This window comes from Astatotilapia calliptera, chromosome 22, assembly GCF_900246225.1.
Source record: "Astatotilapia calliptera chromosome 22, fAstCal1.2, whole genome shotgun sequence".
Lineage (NCBI taxonomy): Eukaryota > Metazoa > Chordata > Actinopteri > Cichliformes > Cichlidae > Astatotilapia > Astatotilapia calliptera.
Genome location: NC_039322.1, coordinates 11390440 through 11414086, shown reverse-complemented (window position 1 = coordinate 11414086; position 23647 = coordinate 11390440). Strand labels below are relative to the sequence as shown.

The following is a 23647-nucleotide window of genomic DNA, read 5'->3' as shown; positions in this document are numbered from 1 at the left end:
AGGTAGCTTTCCAAACTGAGAAAACCGACACATCGAGCAGACAGAATGATAACAGGTAAACGCCGCGTCTAGCTTCGCAGATGCAAACCTGTCAACCAGCCGCTCGCCTCACTCTCCACAGGCTGCCATTTTCCCCTTGAGCCAATCAGACTGAATTATGGGAAGGGCACCCTCGATTGTGGTGTCTGTGTCGGAGAGGTAATTCCGCCTGACAGCTGCTTGCTTTCAGACAACAGCCAGTCTTTATGGAAATCATCCCTCCCTATTCTCGCTCCAGTCGGCTTCTGCTGATAACAGCCCGGATGAAAACAAAGCTGTCCTTTTTGTATTTTCTTCTTTTTCTTTTTTTTTTTGACTCGTTCCTCTCGGCATGGACAACCTAGAATTAGAAAAAAACAACTCTGACACCCTATGGAGGCTAACCAGGTTCACCCAACTTTCTATAGCTAATTGTTATATGAACTTTGGATCTTGCTAGACATTGTCTGATACAAATAAATATACATGCATTATGTGAGAATAGTATACATAGTGTCAAAAGTGTCAAAACTAAACAATGGTGTTCATATTAGAGAATTTAAATAGTGGGGATGAAGACTTTGTGAATAGCATCTCCATCCTTACCCTTGTTTAAATAGCCGATATTTATAAGGTTCGCAGAAGCTGCAGGCAGACAGAAAGGCGCTACTTGCCCTTCACGTTACAGAGGGGAAATTATGCTAAAAGCATCATTAAAGTGCCTCCATCAAGTGAATCCCAAATGTTTATGATAACGCAGTGCACACACCGGCCCTTCAACCAGTAGTCACTGGCGAATGCTTCAGATGGTTTAACGGTGTGAAACGAACCGGAGTGTTCAGTCCTCCTGCTCGTTCCCTCTCTCCCTCTCATGCATTCTCGCTTTCACTGCCTTTCGCTTGCTCTGTCTCCTCCACTGTCTTTTTCTTTCTCTCTCCCGGGGAAGGTTTTCTGTCAATATCACATTTATAGTCATGTGAAATGCACGGATCCCCCTATGGGTGGTCTGCAGTCAGTCAGCAGACTTTCTTATTATCCTTTAAAGGTGACTTCTCTGATGTCTCAGCTCCACTGGCACCCAGGACACCACCGTTCAGCTCAACACAGGGTGACCTCTGTATGATAATCAAAGGGACTTGACTGCGCTCTCACAGTTGGTTACTGACAACAGCTAGCCTAGCAGGCCTAGCCAGCATCGGTTAAATCTGGAGAAAATGCAGCTGGAATGCAGTGCATTGTGTATACCGAAGGATAATTGCAAAGACTTTGGGGATACAGGTGCTCACTCAGCAGCATCATTCACCTCGCTGTTCTCCACCTTGAATGCAGTGCCATTTCCCCTCTGACATCCACCTCAGCATTTGTTCACAAAACATATGGTGTCAGTGTGGTGATCAGCATTTTCCCCCGGAAGCTGCCATCAACTGAGACATCCTTATGATTATAGTCCCTCACAGCACCTCGTTTTCTTACATAGTGTTGTGCTCAAATTTTATGGATGTAAAGGATTCTTGTCAGCACATAAGTATAGTTTGGACATCGCCATAACCTGTAGGTTTAGACTGATTTCCTGCAAATGTCCCTTTCTTTCCTCACTAATTGTCATCTCCCTGAAAGTATGATATGACCACTTCAACATTATGTTGGCCCACCTTACTGTTGCCAATGTTTACCTTAACCTTAATCCCAGTGCATGTTGAATTTGAATTGCCAGATGTCCATATTAAAAACATACAGTGTATAAAAACAATCCTTGTGAGACAAGAACTGAGGCTTTACTTCACCTTGAATACTCAGTTTCTACCTTCTTTTTTTTTTTCATTTATAAAGCACAACACAACCACAAGGTCAAACTACACCAGTAGTCTAGTCAACATATGTGTATAAAAATGTGCACAAAACAGCATACTTGAATTGTATTAGGCATTTAATACACCCAGCACAGAAATAACCAACAATAAAAGGATGTTTTTTGGCAACAGCAGAATAACATTTTAGTAGACTCTTGATTATAGATGCACTGATTGCAATTTTCATGGCCGATTCCAATTTCCAGTTTGTTTTATTTCTGTGTGACCTCCTGATGCCGATTTTTGATGATTCCAGTTTACTTTCTAAGAGCTATAGAGGATGGGGTGTGCAAACAAAAACACATTTTCTTCTATGCAAACTTATTTTATTATTGTCTTAATAAAGGAAGTTAAACTTCCAAGGTGAAAATAAAGTCCTCTGCTAATACAAAGAGGTACAAATAATTAACAGTAAATGAATTGCTGTACATCCACCTTTACTTGACCTTTTTTACCTTATCTAACAAAAGTAGGAGCAAAAAATTTTATGTCACAAAACAAATGTCAGATACTTTCCAGTGTGCTTATAACTTCACTAGATAACTGCTTTGATCCTTTGCTCATACCGAGGCTGCTGACTTGTGGCTGAGCTCTGGATAACTTTAGCCACTTTAAAGTTTCTTTAATGTCTGTGTCCAACCAGGTGAAGGTGATTTAGTTTTGTTGTTACACTTTCATGGTTATTCCCAGCCGTGTTTTGCTTTTGGGAATTTTGCATCGCTCACAGCGAAGAGCCTCCACACTACAACATGTTAGCATGTATCTGTTAGTCTATGCATGTCAGTTTGTCTGTGCTGTGTATGTGTTGTGCATGCATTTAAGCCACTGGCTCATAATTGGGCATACATAGTGCTGACGAGTCGGTCACCGGTCCGTGCCGAAAACAGGAAAAGGGACGATTCCTGTTCCTCGCTGGTCAATTGGTGCATCTCTAGTCCTGATGGTATTCATTTTTCCCTTGGTTTGACATATATACTTCACAAGTACACTTACTCATTGTTACTCATTGTATGATACTAAGGAGAGAGTAGTAGATGAGGTGCTGCCCCTTGGCATGTATATATAATATCATCCAATCTGAAGGAATTTTGCTTTTAGGAATGGCCTTAAAGTGGTCAGAGCTAATATGTTTCTAGCACAGGCCCAGCTGAAAAGCTGAAAGCTTCAGATTGGAAGAAAAAACGAGTTATGAATCATGCAGGGGTACTTGTCCCAAATAAAAAATATAGTGCTGAAATTTGCATATGTCCACTTTAAAATAATTAAGTTCTCTAAAGTTGTGCTGCGTTTCTGCTGATTTACTGAAAATGCCTGACAATTTAAATAATCTTTTTCCATGATGATTTTGACTCTTTTTCTTTTTCATTTTTGTAATTGGCCTACACTAGAATGACGTGAATGAAGAAATATGTTGACACCTGTTGAAATATGCAGTGTAGGGAGATAATATAACTCCTAAAAAGAAAGAGCTGGATTTGCTAAGGTACAACTTTTTTATAAGCTGTAGTTAGCACCACTGTGGCTCAGCACACCACCCCCCTCTCGTTTTTCCTGCAGAAGTGATACTTTTGAAGGGCAAAGCCAGTGAGAGTGAGACGGACCATCTGACAAGCACTGGCTCCGAAGCACCTCTGTTGGCTTCCACTGTCTCTGCCGTCTAATTACGCTTCAATCATCCACGGGAGCGCTGCATGCGGTAAATTATTTTGCAGAGCAGTGCGGAGACGTGCCGAGCTGCGAGCATGAGAGAAAATGAGAAATAGAGACTAAGTAGAAATCAATAAGAGCTCAAGTAAAAATAAAAAAAAACCCACAACTTTAAAAGGTAGGAAAGATTATCAGAATAATGGAATTAAGAGAGAAACAAAAAAAGCCGGAGAAACTGCAGAAAGTGCTGGATGGTGAGAATGAGATCGCTGTCTCTCATAATGTCGCCTCCATACAGCCGGATTTAGACGAGTGCAAATGAACAAAGTTACAAACTTGTCATTTAACCAGGCAGAGAGGTGCGGGAGAAAGCGATGCACCGAGAGATGCCGAGTCCTCTCCCACCTACTCCACTTTTATATGTTGCCGAAACTAGCAGCCAGCTGTGTAAATGAAAGCATGAATAATGTTAGAAACTCACTTGAGCACTGCGTAACAAAGCCTTGGTTTAAGCGGAGTAGGTGGTGACTGATACATGTGTTCCCCTCGGGGCTTACTAAAGCTGTATACGCCTACTGCAGAGATCGAGCAGTACTACGAACACATACTCGTATACTCGCATTGACTCATCTCTACTCACCTGAAGCTGACACCGGTTCTTATACATGCTTATGCCCTTCCTGTGCCAAAATGGCAAGACTGAGATCTTCAGGGCTCACAAGATTTGCTCATGTCTCAGTGTGAGAGTCTTTGTTGGCCTGATAGCCTGCGGTAAAACCCCTGATTCTGGTTGCCTGCAGTCTTTGGATGGAGTCTCTGCTGCAATTCGGTTGGGTTTGATTATCGGAATACAAATAATGTACAAATCAACTGTTACTGCACAAAAAGACTTGCTTTAATTTATATAAAACACAATTACTTCATAATTTTTGCATCGTAATGTATTGGTAGCTTATTGAAGCATGTTATTTCACTAGTTTAGTTTGCCCTACATTCATACATACAATACTCAAAAATACCTGCTGGATTTGCAAGTTTGGAACTGGTGTACACTAAGGGAAAAACACCAACATTCCAGCAGTACTAGAGTAGTACAGTATATGCCTGCTGCTACATGAAAGATGGCACAGATACTGAGGAATCATTTGGGAATTACTGCCATTTTTTCTTAAGAATATCAGTCTGTCATTGGGTTATTTTTTATTGGTTTCCACTCTCACTACAAAAGTGGGTCTAATTAAAGTACAATTTGCAGTGGTTGTATTTATGTGTGTATAAATAGCAGCTTATTCTGTTCCCAAATTGCTCCAAAATGGCCTTGTGTCTAAATTGTAGCCTTAATAAAGAATAGTAAAGGCTTGCATTCTCAGTACGCTCAATGCTGCCATGCTTCCTTTGAAGCAAACATAAATATGGCTTTTTCAGGTCTGGTAATGGCCACAGTGTGCAGTTATTAGAATCTCTTTGATGTGGCAACTGTGCCAACCTGCTCGGTGTCTCTGTGAATTGATCTGGCTCAATTAGCGGGCCCGCAGAGACGACGTTCAAAGGACTGGGCTTCCACGCTCAACACTGACACATAGATCAGGTGAAACGCTTTGCATTCATTTACGCAGCTGGCCCTGAGAAGATAACCTGCGAATAGTGGTGAATATTGGAAAATCAATGGTGCAGCTTGAGTTTCAAGCAAAGCTTTCACCAAGAATGTTTGGTGCATTCTTTAACTAATTTCCCACAGCTATGGGCTTAAGTGGGATTTAACTAAATAACTTCTAAACATGCTTCACAATCTGCTCACTCTACTTTTTAACAGTGTGCTTCTTCCCACAAAGCTTACATGCACACTCATATTTGACTACGATAACAATATGCACCTAATAATATTTCCAATTTGATGCTGATCATTTAAAGAATATGTTCACTGTGGTTATTTCACACTAGACGCTCATTGTACAGTGGGGCAAAAAAGTATTTAGTCAGCCACCGATTGTGCAAGTTCCCCCACCTAAAATGATGACAGAGGTCAGTAATTTGCACCAGAGGTACACTTCAACTGTGAGAGACAGAATGTGAAAAAATAATCCATGAATCCACATGGTAGGATTTGTAAAGAATTTATTCGTAAATTAGGGTGGAAAATAAGTATTTGGTCACCTCAAACAAGGAAAATCTCTGGCTCTCACAGACCTGTAACATCTTCTGTAAGAAGCTTTTCTGTCCCCCACTCGTTACCTGTATGAATGGCACCTGTTTGAACTCATCATCTGTATAAAAGACACCTGTCCACAGCCTCAAACAGTCAGACTCCAAACTCCGCCATGGCCAAGACCAAAGAGCTTTCGAAGGACACCAGGAAAAGTATTGTAGACCTGCACCAGACTGGGAAGATTGAATCTACAATAGGCAAGCAGCTTGGTGTGAAAAAATCAACTGTGGGAGCAATCATCAGAAAATGGAAGACATACAAGACCACTGATAATCTCCCTCGATCTGGGGCTCCACGCAAGATCTCATCCCGTGGGGTCAAAATGATCATGAGAACGGTGAGCAAAGATCCCAGAACCACATGGGGGGACTTGGTGAATGACCTGCAGAGAGCTGGGACCAAAGTAACAAAGGTCACCATCAGTAACACACTACAACGGCAGGGAATCAAATCCCGCAGTGCCAGACGTGTTCCGCTGCTGAAGCCAGTGCATGTCCAGGCCCGTCTGAAGTTTGCCAGAGAGCACATGGATGATGCAGCAGAGGATTGGGAGAATGTCATGTGGTCAGATGAAACCAAAGTAGAACTTTTTGGTATAAACTCAACTCGTCGTGTTTGGAGGAAGAAGAATACTGAGTTGCATCCCAAGAACACCATACCTACTGTGAAGCATGGGGGTGGAAACATCATGCTATGGGGCTGTTTTTCTGCCAAGGGGACAGGACGACTGATCCGTGTTAAGGACAGAATGAATGGGGCCATGTATCGTGAGATTTTGAGCCAAAACCTCCTTCCATCAGTGAGAACTTTGAAGATGAAACGAGGCTGGGTCTTCCAACATGACAATGATCCAAAACACACCGCCCGGGCAACAAAGGAGTGGCTCCGTAAGAAGCATTTGAAAGTCCTGGAGTGGCCTAGCCAGTCTCCAGACCTCAACCCCATAGAAAATCTGTGGCGGGAGTTGAAAGTCCGTGTTGCTCGGCGACAGCCCCAAAGCATCACTGCTCTCGAGAAGATCTGCATGGAGGAATGGGCCAAAATACCAGCTACTGTGTGTGCAAACCTGGTAAAGACCTATAGTAAACGTTTGACCTCTGTTATTGCCAACAAAGGTTATGTTACAAAGTATTGAGTTGTATTTTTGTTATTGACCAAATACTTATTTTCCACCCTGATTTACGAATAAATTCTTTACAAATCCTACCATGTGGATTCATGGATTATTTTTTCACATTCTGTCTCTCACAGTTGAAGTGTACTTCTGGTGCAAATTACTGACCTCTGTCATCATTTTAGGTGGGGGAACTTGCACAATCGGTGGCTGACTAAATACTTTTTTGCCCCACTGTATGTGTGTAATTCCACAGAATGCACTGTACTCTTGAGTGTGCATTGATCGAGTCACATAGTATGCATACCTCCAGCAGAATTTCATATTTTACCCTCCCTCCAAGATCACTCAGTAAATTCACACAGAAAAGACAATAAGTAGGCTTCTGCATCATTTGCACAATTTCCTGCTGTACAGCTACGAGCAAACACTGGGGCTTTTTTTAACGATTTGTTTATTCATGTGTTCACCATGCTAATGTAAATCTGCAAGATCTGCATTACTGGCGAATATTTAGTACACGATGCAGGCTAACAAACATGGTGTTGAAACAGTACATTGCATTTTTAGGGGGGGGGGTGTTCAAACTATGAAGCAAAAACAATGGAAAAAAAAACTTAGAAGTAAAAACTCAAAAATACCAGAAGAATATACTAAATTAAATAGATCTTTGCTACTTAGTCAAACATAAAGAGTGACTATATGAAAACACAGCACCTTAAATTCATCTTTAATTTACCAGAAAATGGCATTTGATTAATGACCACTGCAGCTGCAGAAGTCCGTATGCCAACTTGAACTGCTTATATCCAGTTGCACGCTTGTGTGAGTTCGCATTCCAGTCGCACCGAGCGTCACTTTGCATAAGTCATATTTAATAGCAGGTTTGGGGGCTGAAACACAGTCAGTCAGATTAGAGACTCCATCGGTGTTAACTCTGAAACAGAACTGCCAGGAAAAACTGGGGTTCAATTACAGAGAGACCAATGACACATACTTGGAGGTGCGGGATGTTGTATATAGTACATTTGCAAAAGAAAAATGGACAGCGCTAATATTTTCACGGCCTCTTATCTATAGGCTTCCCAGCAATGATTAGGTGATCAGTTTAGTTTTTACAGATGGCTGCGATAGCTTAGCTTTATTTCCCTCACTGCCTCTTTTCAGTTTAAAAAGAATAACATCAGACACGCCTCTTTCTTTTCTTTAACCAGCTGTCCTCAAACCATCATCCTCCACTTTCTTTATTAAGACTCATCTCTTTTATCCTTCCTTTATCCTTCCATAGCGCCTCGTCTTGCTCACTGCTTCCCTCTCTATGTCCCTCTTTAATGAATTCTACGGGTATGCGATGTTAAATTACACTGACTGTTTCCATTTCCAGCGGCTTCAATCATATGTGAGAGGTCTGTAGTAGAAGGGGAGCCGTGAGTCCAGCCAGGGCAGATCAGGGCAGATCAGGGCTGCAGTTGATGAACCAGCTCTCTGACACCAACACAGTCGCTCATTCTGCCTAATGAGGAAAAGGAAAAACCAGAGCAAGGAGTCCTTTTTTGTTTCCTCCGTCCTTTTCATCTCACTGGCTCGGCTCCCATGAGTCCTCTTGTGTGAACGTTTCCTTGCAAGTTGCGGCGGTAATGCCGTTTCGCATCAATATATGAAACACGTGTGATTGTGCTTTTATTTTTGGTTATTTTTCATATCTTTTATCTTTGCTCTTTCTTGATCGACTGAAAAGTAAAGCATCTTTAGGAAAAAACTGAAGCTCAACAGGGGACTTGCCCTTAAGACCTCAGGACTAGTACAGACATATCGTGTATGTACACACACTGGAACAGGAAGAAAGAAGAGAAATACAGCTTAAGGACGGGTGGAGCAAATGATCTTTTACCTGCAGTTTTCTCCAGGGTCTGGATGAAATAAGAGATGGTCAGCACTTCAGAGACAGAAATTGAGATGGGACAGGTAGATGTATGGCACACGGGTGTCTTAACCCTCTCTGAGGTGATTTCAGATCATTACCTCTCCTTCAATGTCTCACCTCGAAAACAAAACATCAGCACATTCCTAAAATCCACTCCAAGGATCTCTAGCAGGCAAAAGAAAGTCACACACATTTTTTCCCAGCCTGTTTCAAATGATTTACTAATAGTTTTATTACTAAGGTTATTCCTTATGGGCGATATGACCAAAAATATTTATCAAGATATACATTTGAAAATTTGCGATAACGATATAACTGACGATATAATTGACACTAGACAAATGCTTTACAACTCCACAACTTTATTAGTAGAAAAAAAAATCAATGTATTTTCACTTAAACAAGCAGCTGTTTTTTAAGTGCATTAAAGTTACATAAAAATTTAACAGTGCAAATGCAAATTCCTTGCTGACAGTTTAACCAAAAGGCATTTCCAGTGGAAATTGGCCGACATATCCTCAGCGTAACCATGTAGAATAGCCACAAAACTTAAAAAGAGGTTATACACACACAATACGGTAACATTATGTTGAAGCGCAGTACGTATCACTCCGCGAGGCTCCTGCCTATGATAGCCGCAATGATCCATCAAGCGGTGCGGCTTCGTAGCTTAGCAAAGTCGTACTAAAACATTTGACAGATTTTCGAGCGCCGTGTACCACATAAAATCATTTCGAGGTCATAAACACAACCAGAATTCATACATAAGGCACACGGGATTATAAGGGGCACTGTCAATTTTCAGAAAAATCAAAGGATTGATTTTAAGCGTGCCATATTTTCCAAAATACGGCCGTCGCTAGCATGCGCTGCCAAAAATAGTGCTTTGTTGTGTATCTGATAGACGAAAGCTAAACCAGTTCCAAACCACTGAAGTTGCAGCATTTTTACAAACGAATTCTGGTTCATCTGTTTCATTCAACGATCCGCTTTCGCCCTTCTCATTCTCGCCGCCATGCCTTTTTCCACCATGGGCGTATGAAAACAAAGGCACTGCGCATGCGCGTTTCACCCATATTCTATCGCGATATTTCATTTTCTTATCGTTGCCCAACATTATACCAGTATTACCGTGAACGGTATGATATGGCCCAGCCCTATTCTCCACTGCCCTTTTGTTTACGCACGGTGGCAATATTTTGCCTGCATGCATTGCGATGGGTGTTGTGCGACTGCGTGCAGACTTTGTGTTGTTGTGTTGTCGGTTTCTCTCTCTCCTGTTCTCTCCATTTGTCTTTGTTATGTCTGTCACTGTTTCTCGTTCCTCCGCTCCACCCATAAAAGCAGCTGTTCTGTCTCCTTCACTTACACTATGCTTGATGTTTGGCATGAGTGCTGGTTTGTCGTGCTTTGTTTGTGATGTATTGGGTTTTGTGTGTGCGTGCGTGTGTGTGTTATCTCCATATTCTTGATCCCATCTTGGTGGTGCCGCTGTGTTGTTTGAGACTTATCTTGCCTCCATCGCCGGTTTTATCTTTGCATTATCGTTTCGGTCGTTCCCATGTTATCAAATGGCACGATCGAGCTGGCGACCTCTCTTTCTTGACATCGTCTTAAAGTGCTCTCAGAGATGTCTCAGCAGTTCCTTGAAGGTTTTCCTTCCTGCCACGGGTGATCTTTTTTTATTGCATGTCATCGTCCCTTCTTTGGCATGCTGAATGTCAAAATATTTGATTTTTTTTCCTATTTGCATGCGTTTTAGCCTTTGTGGATGGTATAGATTTTCACATGCGTCAAAAACATTTAACTCTCAGGGATATCTTTGTTTCTACCAGCAGCTGCGATTTGTCTCCTGCCATCATGTGCGTTCGCCTGTGTTTACATGGCTGCAAGTCTGTGTTGTTACATTTGATTCAGAGTATGGTATGATTCATAGCAGATGGCTGCCTCCCTCCAAATATTTCCTCCAGTATGACAGCTGAAGAAAGTTAAAACTGAGAATGGTAGATGAGCTAGAAAAGGGAGGAAAACCGTGGATGTGATTAAACCATGTGCTCAGTGGAGGGAGCATCCATCCACATCCTTCATGTGGTATGTGACATAGATACAAGATGTCTCCCAGGCTAATTTTCAGAGCAGTACACACTCTTTACAGATTCATTTTGAAGTTACCAGTCAAACAGAATCAACTCGTTTTCCTCCATGCAAAGAAATCAGACTGGAGACCCCTTAAATATATACCCCAGGCTGTTTGCACATCAGTTGATCTTCTAATGCCTCCTTTCCTTCCCTTTTGCCCCTCATGCGTGGGATCTTTTTTGACTGTGAAGTTTACATCTTCTTCTGATGTTTTATACAAATTCTTTATTGGATCTGTAAACAGAAATCTCGATGGCCTTCTAAGCCTCTGCTAGTCCAAATCAGAGCTTTGTGTACCACATGTTTTTGCAGCGCTGTTTTTTGTCTGCACTTCAGCATCCACTCAACCACACACACACAGTCAGTATTCCCTTATTAGCAGGGTACGTACAGCTCATACCTGTCAGGACAAAGAAGAGGCAACCTTGACAAGCTAGCTAGTAAGGAGGCACTGCCAGTCAAATGATGCTGCCGTGTCAAATAATGATCAGTCTCACTGAGCCCAAGCTGTGAGACTTAGCTACCATATACAGATGCTGTTGTTTAGATCACATTACTGTTTTCTGTATCTTGAGTTATTACTCTTTGATTTAAAGCAAGTATTTGCTGGAGACTTGAATTTACAGTCTATTTTCTGGACTGGGTCATTTTATCTGAAGAGTCACTGTTTTGTTCATTTATTGAAAGATGCACATTGCTTAAGAAATGCTGTTTCACACAATAAAAGAAGTGCCTTTTCACCTTCAGCCTGTAAAATACAATAATACAGCGCATTTCCACTCTGCACATTTTCAAGAAAAGAATGAAATGTGAAAAAAACATACAAGTTTCTACATTCAAGTTTTGTATTATTTGGTTTTTATTGCTTATCCAGTAGGAGATCTGAGGGTATACACTCTGAATTTTATTTACAATATGTTGATAGCAGCATTCCCACCAGTATACCACCCACTACCTGTTGTTAATGAATGACTATAAACCTTTAATAAAAATGTAAATTACCTGCTACAGTTTGATTGAGTTAATCAATGTGTGGTACCACACACATATAGATCAGAGAGCTCAAGATTGTCTTGTTTTTGCTTTTGTCATTATTGTTTGATGTGCTTGTATTAGCTGTTTTGGGTTGTTGTTTTTTTAGGTTCCCCAGAAAAAACATTATCAGTGATCATCATTATTGAGAATTTGTATTCACCACATATATAAAACCTCATTTTATGTTCAATTCAGCCTCAATATGTTCAGAGGAGGTCAGGAGAGAGGTACAATAGGGATGTCTACGGCCATTTGTAACGCACAGTGGACGCTCTGTGGCTTTTGAGATCTTGTCAAAATCGATGAAATTATGAACACGGAAAAGTAGCGTGAGGTTTTAATCCAGCATACTGTGCAATCAGGAAAGCATTTGATCAGCAACAGCTTCATTTTTCAGCATGAAAATGATCCCAAACACACTGCTGATGCAGAAAAAGCATTTCTGGATAGAAAAAAACACACAGTACAACACTATCACTCGTTGATTGGCCTCCCCAGAGCTTGGACCTCTACATTATAGAACCAGCGTGGGGCCATCATGACTGAGAAAAGAAAAAAAATTAGCCAGTATTCAAAGAAGAGCTTTGATTGTCCTTCAAGAATCCTGGAAATCTGTTCCTGAAGACTACTTAAGGAAATTAGAAGGAAAGCTTGAATAAGAGCATTCAGGATGGTGGTCATATCATACATTCACTTTCAGTCTCATTAGAATTGTACAAACTTCTTTCCCTTATATAGTATATTTCCATGCATGTTTGCACTTGTAAATCACTGCACCTGTTTCCTATTTTCCTGGCAAATTATGAAGGAATGAAGGATGGCTCGAGACTTTTGTAGGTATCATGGGATTGCTTGGCCACAGCATTGACAAGTGTAGTTTCAAAGATTACACCCAGAAAACATGACTTGGCAATAGGTTTCTATGTCTTGCTAAAAATGTTAGTACTATTGAGTAAAGGTACTGAGTGTGAGTAACACAAAACGCATTAATTCTTGTGCACATAAGAGAATATGATATTTTGATTTGTTTGTGAAGTAGTTTAAAAAGTCTTTGCGACCCTTATGGTTTCGGTCATTCACTGGTTTAAAAGCTGGCAGCAAGACGGCTTCTCGTTGCCTCAAGCAAGCGGGGGACAACGAAAAGGAGGAGAAGGAGAAGAGGGAGAAGAGGAGGGACAGGGAAGATGGGATCTGAAGAAGTAGGGGAAGTAGAGATTTGACTCCAATCAAATTATTGGCCAATCAAGTCATAACGTGAGTAATTCAAGGCTTACATCGACGACCCTAATCTCATTTTCTGTGCATTAGGGGCTCAAAGGCAGGCTCTTACCGAGCGCGCTCAGTGGGGGGTCCTGGAGGGAAAAGGTGCTTTGATGGGAGACAAGAGAGTCACGTTTGGTGGTGTGTGTGTTTATGTAAGAGACAGACAATCTGCTGGGTTGCTGAAATGCTGCCTGTCTCTCTCTCTCCCTTTTTTGAGCAATACTGTAAAGAAGAGAAAGCCAAGCTAGGGGTATTGGGAGGTTTACATCGCCTTTCTCTTGCCATCTGCTTCAGTGTCATTGTCCAATGGCAACATCTTTCATTTGCCCAATTACAGAGTAGGGATTATGTGTTTGTTTCCTGCCCACAGGCTCCCTTGCCACACTTGACTTATGTTTTATGTAGACAAGTATCATTTATCCTCTAATGAGGCTTGCCATGACACCCTAGGTAAAGGTACTTTTGCTTTTAATAGCGTTTCTCAACACAATATATTGATTATAAAATAAGATTATGTATAATTTGTCTTGAGAATAACCCCTATTATGGTAGGAAACTCTGCTGTAACTAGTGGGGTGAACGCAGCTCACTGGGAGAGCATACACCTGGAAAAACATGACGAAGGACAGATCCTCTGAAAAAGAGCAGGGTTTTCTGTCGAGTGCTCATCATGCTCGGCCTGAGCGTCCCGGGGTCTGAGTGAGAAAAAGCCTGGCATGTTTCCATGCTGATTTGCATGTGGAGGGTTGCTGAATTAGTGACCCACCCATCCCCACAGTGTGGGCGCATACACGCATGTATAGACTCCAGCCTACCCCCCGCGTTTGGGGATCTGCATTGTCGAAACAGCTGCCAAGGGAACAGCTTGTGTCAGACGGGGGGGGGAGTGAGAGGGAGCACAGGGGAGAGCGAAGGTAATCAGTTTTTAGAAAAATACTGCCTCTCCATCCTCTGCCAAGAGTTAGTTTGTGTTGTGGCTTTTTTTTGTTCTGGCCCAGCGTAGCCCTGGCACTATGGCCCCAGCCACCCACCCCTCTGCGGTTAATTCAGCAGTAAAGGGGGGGGGGGGGGGGGGGGGGGGGTTAGGTCGTAAACCAACAAAAACAACAGCCAAACAGAATGGTGTTTCTAAAGTGTGCCTGTTTCTCCGTGTGTGTCTGTGTGTGTGCACGGAGAGAAACAAGCTGATTTTTTTTTTCTAATTTCAGCCATATGCTTATTTGTGGGTGACAGTCAGACATCCGTAAAAAGGCTTATTGTTGTGATACCACAGCAAGTATCCATAAGTGAGCAATCACCCTTTTTTCACAGTGCTGGCAATCTGCCTCCTCACAATATTGTGGCATGTGTCCCTGTTCTCCCACACACTTATTCTCAGGAACAAATCTGATTCCATCACAACTGACTGACTAAAGCCATTGTAGCAATACAGCACCAGTCGAACAAATGTAACAAGCTTATGCATGGTGGATCTAGTTTGACACATGCTGCATGCCGCAGACCGAGGATGAATAAACAGGAGCGTCCTTCCCCTTCTCTAATAAAGCCTGTCAGCTCAAGAGGAAGTGACAAGTTCAACAGTGTTCCTGGTTAACACAGCAACCTATGAATAACCTCATCTCATAAAACATATGGCCCTTCCATCAAGCATGATGCGAACAAGGCGGCACATGTGAATTAGGGTGTCAATCAAAACAGAGCTTTTGTGTGGCCTTGAATATCAACATGTGCATCGTCTGAGGAATGATGTGTTTAACATTAGCATTCCTGGGTTTAATTGAAACATGTATTAACAACTTTATCGCGTATTGGTTAATGATTTTTATTAGCCACGGATTCTACAAGACGAAGAATGAAAACTGCTCTGTACAGCTATTATGTTACAGAGTTTAAAGTAGTTTTTCTGAGCTCATTGTTTATCAAGTAGTTAAAGTTAGATTTTTAATAGTGAAAGAATTTGCAAGTTTTCTGCTGTGTGCATATATCCATTTATTCATAATGTATTACCGCTGTTTTCTCAGCCTCTAGTCTGGGAACCAACTAAATGTGTTGCTGACAGTATTTGACGGAATAATCCAAGAATCAGTGCTCACCGATGCAACATCAATTAAGATCAAGTGAAGGGTCGATTTGTCTTCAAAAGGTCGGCGAGGATCTGAACTGTGAGTTATGTGAACTAGAGCCTTTCCTCTGACTGTAAGCAGAGGAAGAGCGAAAGAGGTAGCCAGCTCAAGGGAGAGCTAGCTGTTTACTGCTATGCGGATGTAAACCAGTGTTTGCCATCACACTTTTAATCACTTTGGAACCTTTTGAGACGCTGTACAGCAGCAGGGGAATGACTTTCACTGTTTTGCTGTTTAGGGAGACTGAGAGGAAGGAAGAAAGGAAGCGATACAATTCTGTTGCTCCTCTGGCTACTATTCACCCTGTTTCTTTTCTCCGTTTCCTTCTCTCCCCCCTTTTCTCTGCTCCCTACAAAGGTATGTTAAATGCATAAAAGTCTAATTGCTATCACAGCTGCAGCTCCATCGGCATTCTGTCTGAGTATTGGCCTGGATACTTCTTCCCTCTACTTACACTGCCCAGAAAGGAGAGAGGTTATAATAACGGCTCAAAGGTAATGCTGTCAGGCTTTACCTCCATTTAAAATTCTCTTTTCCAGGTTTTTTATTGTTGGTTTTGGCTTTTCTGTTCTAATTGCTCTCGCATTCATCATCCCATTATAGGCGTTGTGATGTAAAAGGAGTATTTATACAACATGTATTGTAAGTACCTACTGTATGAGCACTTTACTATCAAGGTGAAGTTCATAGAAATTACAAACAAAAAATACAATATATGGAACCCATATGCCACCTTGTATATCTGCTGCTATAACAGCCCTCATTGTTGGCAGCATATACTGCATCTGTGAATGGCAACCTCCAGGGCTAAAAAGCCACGGTGGAAGTGCCTAATGGCCACTTGAGGTTGACTACAAAAGCGAGTACACTCCCATGTTAAAATGCCCAACTAAAGGACATTAAAAGCATGTTTACAACCTGGTACAAAAAAGGAAAATTATCTTGGCCACTGAAGACAAACGGCAAAGGGCCCGGACCGCTGCATTTGGCCTTGTGGCATGTGATCAACCACTGAGCTAAACCAGCGCACCCTTTTTACGCCATTTTTAATAGATTTATCCAAAGGCCTGCTTTGAGGTTCAGCCTGCAGAAGTATATTGTTCAGTTTTGATGAAATTTTAGTATTTTATTCGTCTTTTTCTTAATCACTCTGTGTTGTTTGCACTGGTTTGATTGCAGCTGAAAACACAAATCCCATCTGGGTTGCACCAGGATGGGCATCCGATGTAAAACTGCCAAATTAAAACATGGGGAGCTACCTGCTGTGGCAACCCCTTGTGTCTTGGTTCATTATTTAACCCTCACGAGATACATTAGCTTATGAGTGTTACCAGAACTAGAGTTAAAGCTTCAAAATAAGAACTTACTAGCTTCATCCATCTTTTCTTTACAATCTGAGTTTCTGACTTTCCTGAAATATCTGAAATTTAGCTCGATTTCAGCCATTGGGCATCAAAGCCTCTGCCCCATTTCACCCAGTTTTGAACAAACCGGGTGTATAATGACATCAATTGTTCTCAAAACAAATGGAATACTTGTGCATGAACATGGGCTCTCAAATCTATTTGTAATTTGCAAGCAATAAGGATTTAGCAAAACCTAACTGTGGCGTGATTTTTAGACATTCCAGTAAGCACTGCTCATGATCTTATTTTGAGATTCTGACCGCTGGTTTGCATTCGCCGTTGTAGTTCATTTAAAGTGTTTCTGCTGGGGCTGAGGTCATCACTGTGTAAAGATGAGTCAAGATCTTCTTCAGCAAACAGATGAACTCATTTCTTATGTGTCAGGGGGAATTAACATACTTCTGGATATATAATGTACTTAAATTTTACCTGACTCACTGCTTGTGCTGCTTGGCTCTTGTCTTTTTTCTTTCTTTTTGCCATGGTTTTCACCATCTTGCCTGCTCTCACCTCCTCCATATGAAAAATAAGACAGCCTCTCACTCGCTCGCTTTCACTTCCTCTCACGCTCTTTCTTTCTCCCTCTGCATTAATGGATGCAAATGGAGGCGTGTGCGGGGGAAAGGAGCTGACATTTATGCCTCTGATTAGAACATGCAGCCCCAATGCTTAGTAATTGATTGCAGCCGTAGACAGCACACACTCACCCATACCCTCACTTAAAGGCCTGCACCATTTTCTGAATCTTATTAGTGTGTGTGTGTCTGCGTGTGCACGCGTGCAGCACTTTCCCTGACCCACACACTTCAAAACATTCAGATGAGCGTATGATATGCATGCACACATACACACACACACAGCTGCTCACACAGTATACTCATATACACAAGGATATCCATAGAAGCCCATATAGACTGCATCCATTTGAATAAGAAGATTTTAATGGTTGTTTGGTTCAACTTCATGGCCAAGCTAACAAAACTGCAGCCGGATCAATGTGCAGGCTTGGCTTGTGAACTCGAATAATCCAGGAATCCTGGGAGTCACGTCAGGGGTCAGGGTGGTATGGTGATGTTTATTTGATAGGTCAGAGTTAGTTTCAGGAGTGAAGCACGGGTACATTAGGGTAAGAGTTCAAATTTTGGAGGCGGGGTTAGAAAAGTCAAGAAAAAAAAATATCTTTCTGAAATGATTTAAGGTTTAAAGAGGAACAAAAAGAAGTGAAATGGTCAAGCAAGAGTGCGCTGATGGCACAAATGTCCAGACTATTGTGCCCATTTATTTTTTTGTGTGTGTTTTGTGTCTAGCCCACATGTGTGTTTATGAATGCACGTCCATTCCCAGTTGACTCTGACCTTATTTGCTTGTGGTTGCATTTGCATGTAGCCTGCTTACTTTTGCAGTCTTCCTTATGCTTTGTGTGCATCGCTTTGTATGTGAATGTGTGTGTGTCTACACATGTATAGGTGTGTGTAGAGATGGGGGCGGGGGGGGGGGCAGCAGGACAGTGTGGCAAGGTGCTGTATGCAGTAATTAGCATCATTCTCACCAGGGAGGCGCTATGTGTGGAGGCCCCATTAAACACATTGCAGGGACAAACACTGAGCCCTGTTCTGCTGACGATAGCATGCCGCCTCCTCTGCAACACACACTTAAACACAAACACTCCTAAATCAACCTGGCCTTCCAGCTCATGTGACATACAGTAGCCGTACACATAGTTTGCGCTTGCCAACGCAAACTGAGTAATATTCAAACATGTCACTCAGCTTAAATTATTCACCAAATAAATTAAAACTAGTTATCAAGCTGCAACAGGGCGCCGGGGTGAACAAAAATAAATTATTCCCTAAATTATCTTTCGTAAAAGTCCATATCCTCACATAACCTACATAACCTACAGATGTTTGGTATGCATAAGGTTGTACACAGTTTCAATTAATATTACAAAATTTATTCCAGGCTAAAACAATAAGTTAACTCTGTTTTTCCGCGTATTCCTAGTGTGAGATTAGATCCATTTGCTTCATCCCGTACATACCCACACACATTCTATTATGCACTGTGACATACACGCACACAGGGGGCAAGTGGGGGTGTAAAATTATGCCGCGTTAGCTGGCATGCAGTGTTTGTGCTAATGAAGCTCGCTGTCCACATAGGCTGATAACTTGCTGATGACTCGATATGTCTGCCAGAGAGATCTCAAGCACAGTTGCATACTGAAGCAGGTGTACCCTGTGGTGGTTGAGTATTATTATTAGCTGAGAGGTTGTTTTTTTTTCCCTTCAATATGCCTGCATAAATAAGGATTAAATCTGCATTATTTGAGTCATACCACTAACCCCGCCATATGTCAACCATGGTGCTTTCTGTGTTTTTGTTCATTGTAATGTTTTTGGCACTACTTCATAGAAGGGCCGTGCTGACCATCAAACATGGTCAGCGTAAGATATGTGATGACACATATTTATGCACATATTTTTCCCAATCTAAGCCCTTTACTGCTCAATCTAGTAGGAGGGTAACAGAATTTGTGTGAGTAGGCAGAATAAAGAGAAGGTATCTGATGGCATTCGTGGTTCATTAGCCTAAATTATGTGTACCTGCACCGCTCTTGGTCGGGCTTGTTATAAAAATTACTCCGTTTTGCAGGACAGCTGTTGGTCACGTAGAGGCTTCTGCTAATCAGAACGTTGGTGGTTCAAACCCCGGCTCCTCCAGACCATATTTCAAAGGGTCCCAGGATAATAATGATGAAACAGTGTTTGGGTGGTAACAAGCATCTCCTTGGTGTACTGTAGTACAAAATGTGCTAAAAGCTCATTGACTGGTCAGTAATACTAAAACAGCATTATCAATATAAATGCAGTTTGATATCTAAAATCTGGGGTTTCCGTGTGAATTTTCTGTAAATATCTTTTTGCAAACTCTAGCCAACTGGACAAGTTTATGTAAGTTTGATAAACTATTCCAACATATTTGCCAGTTTCAGCTTGGATATGCTGAGCTTAATTTATTTATTTATTTTAAGAAAATTCAATAATTTACAAACTGCATAAAATAAGTATTTTTCCAAGTTTAACAGCAGGAAGTGAAAGAACTGAATCTCCACTCCATTCAGTGCCCTTTCTGATACGCGTCCCTTTTCATGAGGAAATTTTGCAGCTGAAAGAATTTAAGGATGTCAACAAAAGGAAGATACCGCTCCCTTCCTGTATTGTTGTTGCTACTTGCTTTGAAAATATCGTCAAACAGACGACAAAGCAGTAACAATATTAGTGTTTGTGTTAAAAGTTAAACATTTAATGCTGATAATGTATCCGAGAATGACTGTAACACTATTAGGCCAGATGAAGTGTGCTGTGCCATTGATAAATTGGCCTTGATAGAATTATTGCAGAATAATACTATAACAATAATATCAATAATGCTTCCATAGTACTCTTTTGTTAATGCACAGCATCCTATCTGACCCCATGTTAACTGTTCCTTTGCTCTAGTCAAACACAGAACTACCTGTTACCCTGACGAGCTCACCGTCAAAGGTAATTGAATAAATTTTTTGAACAGTCTGCCATAAATACAGCACAGATCTGTGCATTGATGGAAGTTATCCCACATAAAACATACTGTACTGATCATGGTCAATCATTCATTAAGCTACAACCAATTTAAGATCACTTCATATCTGATCACGATATTGCATTAAGCTTTGCAACCCGAATGAGGCAAGAACCTCTGACATCCAGCAGCGTATGGGATCAATTTGTATGGGAATGATCTTTCTAATACATAAAACAAGCATTTTAGTAGATGTCTGATGCGAGATGGAAAATTATCTGACCTTTTAGCTGTTCTCATTGTAAGGTTTGCCTGCTGAAGTATGGTGGCATAGTATAATAATGACCAAGAAGGACCAGAAGCAAAAACTTTCCTTCATTCTGTTTCATAAGATTAAGAAATAAAGATCTGATAGCATCACGAATGATCTTTGTGATGATGATGTTTATGTGATGCAGCACCTGTTTTAAAGAAATTACACACGGGAACCCAAAGTATGTGCAAATTATTTGAAAATACCATTTTTAAGAGCCTATTGTACTTTATGCAGCACATTTGTAGTGCAGTTATAGTGGAGTAAAATGAGAGATATTCCGTTGCACATAATGCTGCATTCAGTTTGTAACTAGTAATATTCTTACCTTTTGTTCTCTTCCGGCAAATGTTCTACTTTAAGCTATACAAAATATTTCTCCGGTTTCTGGAAACATTGGAACAATTGCCTATTCACTGCCATTGATATAATTTTTTTTTAATTCTACTTTTGTATTGCGATTGACTCAAGTGTAAAATCTTCTTCCTTGTGAATTTGAAGTAGAATGTGTTTACCAGCAGTTGTAAGCAACAAAATGAGGGGGAAAAGCAGGACTCAAGCCTGTATTACAGTTATTTGGCAAATGTGTTTCTCTGAAACAAATTAAATAATTTATCCCTTGCATTAACTACGAAATGAACACTTTAAGGTTTACTGATTTCCTCAAGGATGCTTCTTGACAGCTGAACCACCACCCCCTATTGTTAATGACTCAATCGCTTTAAAACTTGACCTTCAGCCACCTCTGAGATAATGGAAATCCAGTCAAACCCGATCAATTCGTGAATGGGTAGAATGAGGAGAATGGATTTACCTCGGTGAAGTTCATGTTCATCAGGTCCCAAGGTGACAATTTATTATACATTTTTTTATGTAGCAGGTTTGTATTTCAGCATCGTGTCCTGCAAATAAAAAACAGACAATAGGACTGCTGCTTTAACGCCAAGGTCGTGATTGTAAGTATTATAATAAGAAACATCACACATGTATTAAACTTAAACTTTTTGAAGGTACTTCCACATACCTGCACTGTCTCTGCCAGTCACAGCCAGCGAGAGCTGCCTGCTTGGCTTGTTTGTTGCACATCTGCTTAGCAGCTGATGCACAAGTTGACCTTAGAGAAACTCTGCTTTGTCATTTAGATGTACACACTGAGACAGTTAAAAAAAGAGGAGACATCTCACACACAATGGAGCCGAAACACCCCGTCCATATAACCAGCACGGGGAACAGTAATTAGTTAGTGCCCCCAGGACTGTGACAGGCTCTTTTTGACAAGAGGAAAGGGCAGGGTGACATTTTTGGTCAGCACACTACACTCACTGTGCTGCATACTTCACAAAATTACCAGAGGGGTTGAGAGTTTAATTCCCTGAGCTCGTTCTCCGAGTCTGTGTGTCTGATAGAGCCTTCAACCTTTATAGACAATACTTTGCACACAGATGACATGCTGGTTTAAAAGGACCCAGTGCAGTATGTCCTTTGGGACGCTGGCCCCTCATCTTCTTTGTTTAGACATTAACAGCCCTGAGAGAGCCAAACGCCTTCTAAGCACCATCTATAAGTGATACATTCTCCACTCGAATGCTCAGAAGCGGATGTACTCTCACAAGGGACCTTAGACAGTGGAGTTTTATAGCGATTATGTCTCCGTGTTGCTGTCTGCGTTTTGAAAACTGGGCAGCCATATTTGTTTGTTGATGAGAGATTAGCAGCCTTTAGACTCCTCTGTAGAACAAAAAAAAAGCCACTAGAGAAGAGAGGTGAAAAGAAAAATAACATTCACACTGAATCTGAGATGGAAGGAGAGAAACGGTAAAGACCTATTAACAGTTTGATGCTGCAGCCTCTTAATCTTATCTTAATATTTCTCAGTAAATAAACAGATTTTCATTGGTTGGCTTCAGCTGTAATTACTCCTCTGTGTAACAGTACTGTAATACCTGCACAGACTGCACCCCCATCCCCACGCTACACACACACATACTTATCCATCTCTCACTAAACCTTGCACAGGCTGTTGTCCGAACAGTTCTGGCCAGTCCTATTACACTCGAGCTAACTGCGACGGCTGTCAGTTTAGATTTATTAGCCTAACAACTTTGATAGATGGGCCAAGATCATGACTAACTGGCTGCCCACTCACTCCCCAATCCCATGACCTCATCACTGGCCGGCTGGCAGGGTCTTGACTTTCGTCATGCCCAACCATTTATTAGGCCGCTGTGGCCGGTGCCATCTTACCAGACCCTCTGGTACTGCACTGGTGGCTTAAAGTGGCTTTCTGTTGCCTTTCTTTCTATATGTCCACTTTTTGTGTTATACACTTGAAGAAAGAGTAAGACTGCAGGGAGCAGACGTCCTGTAACAATACAATGTGAATGCACTTCAAGACATTTCACAGCTGTCACTACAGCTGCAGTGCTGTGCAAAAGTCCTGAACCAACCCTCCCTTCTCTTGTAATTTTTGAAAGTGGACACAAGCAGTAGTCCTCCAGGCTTTCTGAAGAAAGGCTGGCTTTCTTTGTTGTTTCTATTGTTGTTTGTTAAGCCACTTAACACTGACCTATGAATCATTCCAGCTTAGAAAAAGCACCTCACTCAAGATATGAACCAATGTTGTGCCTACACATGACAGACAGCTTAGCAAGAACCAATTTTAAATTCTATAGGCTTTTTGTGACTCGCAGTCTGTCACACCAACATATAATTTATTCACATCTCTGTAGATGATAAGATAACACAGTTTGACAGACACTAAATAATAATAATAATGGATTGGATTTATATAGCGCTTTTCAAGGCATCCATATCGCTTCCACTATTCATTCACTCTCACATTCACACACTGGTAGAGGCAAGCTACGGTTGTAGCCACAGCTGCCCTGGGGCAGACTAACTGAAGCGAGGCTGCCATATCGCGCCATCGGCCGCTCTGGCCAACACCAGTATAGGGTGGGTAAAGTGTCTTGCCCATGGACACAACGACCGGGACAGAGAGCCCGGGGATCGAACCGGCGACCTTCCGGTTACGGATACGCTTCC

The 23647-nt window shown here is 41.5% G+C and overlaps 1 protein-coding gene across 3 annotated transcripts in view; it reads left to right on the top strand.

Moving 5' to 3' along the window:
- Nucleotides 1-23647, top strand: part of rbms3 (RNA binding motif, single stranded interacting protein) — a 292860-nt gene that overhangs the window by 168439 nt on the left and 100774 nt on the right. The window lies entirely within an intron of this gene.